Raw genomic sequence first — 6,593 nt, forward strand, 5'->3', positions numbered from 1 at the left:
CCTCCGCGCGCTCTGCTAACCCCTGCCGCCTTGGCCCCGCCCCCACGCCCCCGCCTCCAGCTTGCGCCTGCCCAGGGACCGGCGCGCTGTTCCGACCCTCGGCTCCACCGCAGAACCCGGCTGCCGCGACGCTCCCTGGCCTCGAGACCGGAGGGAAGTGGCTATGCGGCGGCCCTATGCCTCGGTCCCTCACTGGGGTCTGGGGATCTTCAAACGACAGAACAGCAGTTGTTGCCGAGCTATGGGGTGACGCACGTTGACAACCCTTCCATGTCCTTTAGGTCTACATCCCTTGGCCAGCTGCTGCCCGGGACTATCTCAGCCGCTTCTGCGTCTCCGCCTACAGTCGGGGCCCTTCCCTTAGGAGGGGAAGGGGCATACTTTTTCCCAGACACAGTCTTTTAGTCCAACGGACCCCAAGGCCCCTCGGGTCCCGACCTCCATATCAAGCCTGAATCCAATTATGACCAAAACTACTGGCTTTGGAAGGTGTCAGAGCTGGTTGTAATCCAAGTTCCACCACTTACAAATTGTTTGACATTGGGAGGATCACCTGATCTCACTACACCCAGTTCCCTCATCTATAATACAGGGAGAGATAACGGTACCTACATTGTTGGCAGGATGTTGGCAGGATGTTGGCAGGATGAAATAAGATAATAGAGGCAAGTCGAGCATCTTTTTATATGTGTATTGGCCATCTGTGTGTCCTCTTTGAAGAAATATCTGTTCAGGTCCTCTGCTCATTTTTTAATCCAATAGTTTGGTTCTTTCCGTGTTGAAGTTCTATGAGTTCCTTCTATATTTGGAATATTAACCCCTTATTGGACGTATCACTGGCAAATATCTTCTTCCATTCAGTAGGTTGTCTTTTGATTGATGGTTTCCTTGGCTGTGCAAAAACTTTTGTTTCATGTAGTCCCATTTGTTTAGTTTTTCTTTTGTTTCTCTTGCTGAACGAGACATATCCAAAAAATATTACTAAGAGCAATATCAAAGAGTTTACTGCCTATGTTTTCTTTTAGGAGTTTTATGGTTTCAAGTGTTAACATTTCAGTCATTAATCCATTTTGAGTTTATTCTTGTACATGGTATAAGATAGTTGTCCAGTTTCATTCTTTTGCATGTATCTGTCCAGTTTTCCGAACACCATGTATTGAAGAGACTGTCTTTACCCCATTGTATATTCTTGCCTTGTCATAGATTAATTGACCACATAGGCACAACATCACTAGTCATCAGGGAAATGGAAATTAAAACCGTAATGAGATATCACCTCACATCTGTCAGGATGGCTATCATCAATAAATCAACAAACAAGTGTTGGTGAAGATGTGGAGAAAAGAGAACTTTCATGCACTGTTGGTGGGATTATAAATTTGTGCAGCCACTGTGGAAAATGGTAAGGAGGTTCCTCAAAAAATTAAAAATAGAATTACCATATGACCCAGTAATTCCACTTCTGGGTACTGATCTGAGGAAACCCAAAACACTAACTCAAAAAGACATATGCACCCCTATGTTCATTGCAACATTACTTACAATAGCCAAGACATGGAAACAACCTAAGTGTCCACTGAGAGACAAATGATAAAGGTGTGATATATAATGGAATATTACTCAGCAATAAAAAAGAATGAAATCTTGCCATTTGTGACAATATGGGTGGACCTTGAGGGTATTATGCTAAGTGAAATAAGTCAGACGGAGAAAGACAAATACCATATTTCATTTATATGTAGAATCTAAAAAAATAAAACAAACAAAACAGAAACTCATAGATACAGAGATTTTGATGGTTGACAGGTGGGAGAGGGGTTGGGAGCAATGGGTGAAAAAGGGGAAGGGATTAAGAAGTACAAATTGCCAGTTATAAAAACAAGACAGGGATATAAAGTACAGCATAGGGAATATAGTCAATAATATTGTAATAACTAAGTATGGTTCACATGGGTAGTAGACATATCAGGGTGATCTTAAGTTATATAAATGTCTAATCACTATGTTGTATACTTGAAACTAATATAATATTGTATGTCAACTGTAATTGAAAATATTTTTTAAATTATTAACCAAAAAAGATAATGGAAAGTCCTCAGCACAGTCCTGGCACATAGCTATTCAAAATATATTTATCAACCTCCCCACCGACCACCACCAATTTGCATCTGTAAGAAGACTCCTTAATGACAGAAAGCCCACTATTTCCAGAGCAATGCATTCCTTGGTCTCAGCAGTTCTGACCAGTTAGAAAGTGTTTCTGAAACTTCCATCCTCTGGCCCAGAGAACAAACAGATCTAATCTCTTTTGACCTTCTACTTTTCAGATACTTGAAGACTTCTGCCCAAGGTCTTATTCCAGACCAGTATCTCCCACTCTTTCCATCGTTCCTCCTTTGCCCTGGTTTTAAAGGTCTTTCTCCTCATGCTCCTCATGCACCTGGTCAGTCTGATTGTGGCTCTTTGAGAGTAGGTCACCCAAGACTGAATCCAAGTGTCTGTGGTACCATCAGTACAAAGAAACACTAGCGTCCTCATAGGACTTGCATTCACACAATAAAGTCTTGGCACCTACTATTAGCTCACTGAGCTTGCAGTTAACTAAAACCTCCAAGATTTTTTAATATGTGCTCCATTGGAGCATTTCTACCCTCTCTTGTGTTTTTGAGCCAACTTCAGATCAGCTAAGGACAGGCCTTGGACCTCTCACCTACTACATTTTTCAGGATATGTGGAAAAAAGGAATAGATGTTGCAAGTTAGTCTAAAACCACCATAACCAAAGTACATTTGGAAAAAGGCCAGGGTTTGTGTCTAAAGACCATGGCACTGAGCAGACTGTGTGTGTGTGTGTGTGTGTGTGTGTGTGCAATGTGATCTCAACTGAGCAAAAAACTGTGTGCACACACACAAGACACTAAAAGGACTAAGTATGTTAACAGTGGTTTTCTCTCAGTGACAAGTCTTGAGGTGGTTTCTTTTCTATTTATACTTTTCCATAATTTCCCAGATTGTCTTTGTTGTTTATATTACTTTTATAATCAAGAACTTTGTTTCAGAAAAGTCAGAAAAAATAACTTAAAATGCCAGAGAAATGCCGTAACTCAAAGAAATGAGAAAGTTAACCTAAATAAGAAACAAAGATAACAGACCAGGGAAAACATCTGCATTATATAAAACAAAGGATTTGTATTAGAACATATAGAAGATTTTTAACAAATCAATGAGAAAAAAACCACTAGAAAAATGTGCAAAGAATATAAATAGGCAGTTCACAGAAAAGGAAATACAAATTACCAAATAAATATACAAAAAGGTGCCAAACATCAGCAGTAACCAGGGAAATGGAAATTAAAACTGGGATTGGCAACAATTTTCAAGCTTTAATATCAATAGAATGTAAATTGGCACAGCCAATCCACATCTCAGCAATGCCCCTTCTAGTTATCTACCATAACTCCATGTGCATATGGAGGTATGTACAAAGATAATTACTATAATATTGCTAATAAATAATTTGGAAGCAACCTAAATGCCCACCAGTAGGGGAATGGCTAAATTGAATGTAGATGTAGAATACTCATATAATGGAGTTATGTAGAGAATTTAAAAGAAGTGACCTGATCTATATGTTAATATAGAAATATCTCAAAATCATATTATTGAGTGAAAACAGCAAGTTGCAGCATATGATATATATATATAATTGATGTTTTAAAAAATTCTTCCTCAAAATGCATAGCTTCGATCCAACCATGAAAACTCATTGGACAATCCCAAATTGAGGGATATTCTACAAAATACCCAACCTGGACTCTTCAAAGGTGTCCAGGTCATGAAAGCCAAGGAAAGACTGAGAACTGTCACAGATTGGAGGAGACTGTGGAAACAAGACAAGAAAATTCAATGTGGGATTCTGGATGGGATCCTAGAACAGAAAAAGGACAATTAGAAAACCTGGTAAAGCTCTAATAAAGTGTATAATTTAATTAATAGTATTGTACCAATGTTAATTTCTTAGTTTTAATCACTGAACTGTTAACATGGTATCCTGAAACTTTCATACCATCTTTGCAACTCTTCTGTAAATCTAAAATTATTTCAAAATAAAATGTTAAAACAAAACACAGACATGAAGACCATTATTTCCTATCATTATTGCTGTAGACAAAAGTCTGTGTCACCTCTAAACTCACACGTTGAAACCTAATCCCCAGTGTATTTGGAGGTGGGGCCCTTGGGAGGTAATTAGGTCATGAGGGCAGAGCACTTGTAAACAGAATTACAGGGGTACCTCGGTTTTCGAACGTCTCCCTTGACGAACATTTCGGTTTACAAACAACGTAAACCCAGAAGTAAATGCTTCGGTTTTCGAACACGGCTTGGAAGTCGAACATGCCACACAGCTTCTGCTGAGGGCAAGATCCTGAGGCCCAGCTGTCGGCTGTTGATCCCTTGGCTTTCGAACCTTTCAGAACTCGAACAGTCTTCCAGGATGGATCACATTCGAAAACCGAGGTACCACTGTAACGCCCTTACAAAAGAAACCCCAGGAAGCTCCCACACCCCTTCCACCCTCTAAGGACACAGCAAGAAGAGGACTTTCTGAACCAGGAAGGGCCTTCACCAGACACCAAATCTTCTGATGCCTTTCTCTTGGGCTTCCAAGCCTCTAGAACTGTGAGAAATACACGTCTATTGTTTACAAGCCACCCAGTCTATAATATTCTGTTGTGGCAGCCTGATCTAAGACAATCACACATTAAGTTTACAAGAGTTTTGAACAGCTTATAGAGGTACGTGACAAACTCCTCTCAGAGGTTATCTCTAAAGATAGGGGTAAAAGACTGAGATTGGTAATAATGTTCCAAGGGAGTATGACCTTTAGTTTTAATGTGTGTGTTTTTTAACAAGAAAAAGACAACACTTTATTTTCACCCCGTCCCTGTACTTTAACCCATCTGCTTTTACTAATTAGAACACTTAATTTATAGTCAAATATCAAGTCATCTTCGAGCCTATGTCCCTATCACCATATGTTCTATCCCCAGGCCCAACATATTTCTTGAAAGTCAGAGTTGTGGAAAACTGTATAACAGCTACCCCACCTTAGGGGGCTGCAAAGATGGGATAAAGAGAGTGGCAAGTTTAAGAAAATCATAGGGGAAATCCAAATAGAGGGCAAGAAAGGCCCACCCAGTATGTCAGTAATCACATGGGAAAGGAGGCCTGGGACCAGAGGCAGTCTTGGTCTAGAAAGAGGCTGGCCTGAGTCAGGAACCCTAGAGGCTGTGAAGTAAAGGGCAATGATCAGAGGACTCAGACGTAAGAGTCAGACAAGCCGAATAGAGAAGGTGGTGGTACTGCCCAGGGTCTGTAGCAGCAGCAGGAACAGTGAGGTTTCTCTCATGCAGAGCCCAAAGACTTGAAGTTGATGAGGGACATGTAATTACACTCAGTGAAGGCACCGTCCTCGTTCCCACTGAGGCACAGTGTCACTAGCTGGAGGCTCTCTGCTACCTTTAGAAAAAAAGAAAGAGCAGCTCTTGGTCTTGAACTTGGCATAGCTCATCTCCAGCTTTCCTGTGTTGGTACTGAGTCCGGGCCGGCAGTGGCAAGGACAGGGGGTGATATGCAGGAGCTGAGGCAGTGCCTAGAGAAGCTGAACACCTGGGGCACGAACAAGAGCAGCATGGTCTCGCTGAAGTATCCCAAGGTGCCACCACAGCAAGGGGCACGCCAGCAAAGCAACAGGAGGAATCTCCCCCAAAGCAACAGAAGGTATCTCCCCCAAACACCTCTAACGGGTAGAGCAATCCCACGGTGGTGAAAAAAATAGAGTATCCTGAAGTAGAGGGAAAAGGCATGATCATCCTGACAATCACCCTCCAGCTCACCAGGTTGAAGGTAATGGACGCAGGAATGACTACTGACTGGCCAGCCTGTAGGCCATTAATTCCTGCTAGGATATTGATGGCTTTGGTACCGACCCATGTAGACATAGTACAGGATCCCCAAGCCCAAATGTAGGCCAAGATTTGGACGTAAGTGCTTGGGTACCACAACTGTCACGTTGCCAGAATTGGTGAAACAGACCATAAGGAGAGGTAGTGAGGCAGCTGTGGGCAGCAGCAGCTTACGGCACCAGCGCAGACTCAGGACATCATCCCCAAAGCCCAGGAAAATCATGCAGCAGATGGCAGGAAGCACACCTATCAGGGCCACAGATTCATGGCGGGGGGAGTCTTTACACTGCTCCTCCACAAATTAGTTCAGGGAAGGGCAAGGGTGCAGCAGAAGACAGGAAAACCGCACAGCTGGCCACTCCCTGGGACTCCGGGCAGTGACCCAGCAGGAAGGGGTGTGGAGGGGTAGATTTAATGTTTTAGAAGATAAATGTATTCCTGTATTGCTCCTTAACCAAAATTTAATTTTTAAAAATGAAGAAAGCAAAAGGACAGTACATCTGGCTTCCTGACTTTCAAGAGCAAAACAAGCCATGCCAACTATGAAACAACCTTCTAAAGGAGGGTTGGGGAGCCTGAGGAAGCAATGAGGAGCCCTCAGCAGCTTGCTTGGGGTCTCTAACTTAAC

The 6,593-nt window shown here is 42.4% G+C and overlaps 1 pseudogene; it reads right to left on the minus strand.

Moving 5' to 3' along the window:
• Positions 1-5,331: 5,331 nt before the first annotated feature.
• On the minus strand, positions 5,332-6,363 carry LOC107542530 (UDP-N-acetylglucosamine--dolichyl-phosphate N-acetylglucosaminephosphotransferase pseudogene; annotated as a pseudogene).
• Positions 6,364-6,593: the final 230 nt, after the last annotated feature.

Source organism: Miniopterus natalensis, chromosome 14 (assembly GCF_054644295.1).
Source record: "Miniopterus natalensis isolate mMinNat1 chromosome 14, mMinNat1.hap1, whole genome shotgun sequence".
Lineage (NCBI taxonomy): Eukaryota > Metazoa > Chordata > Mammalia > Chiroptera > Miniopteridae > Miniopterus > Miniopterus natalensis.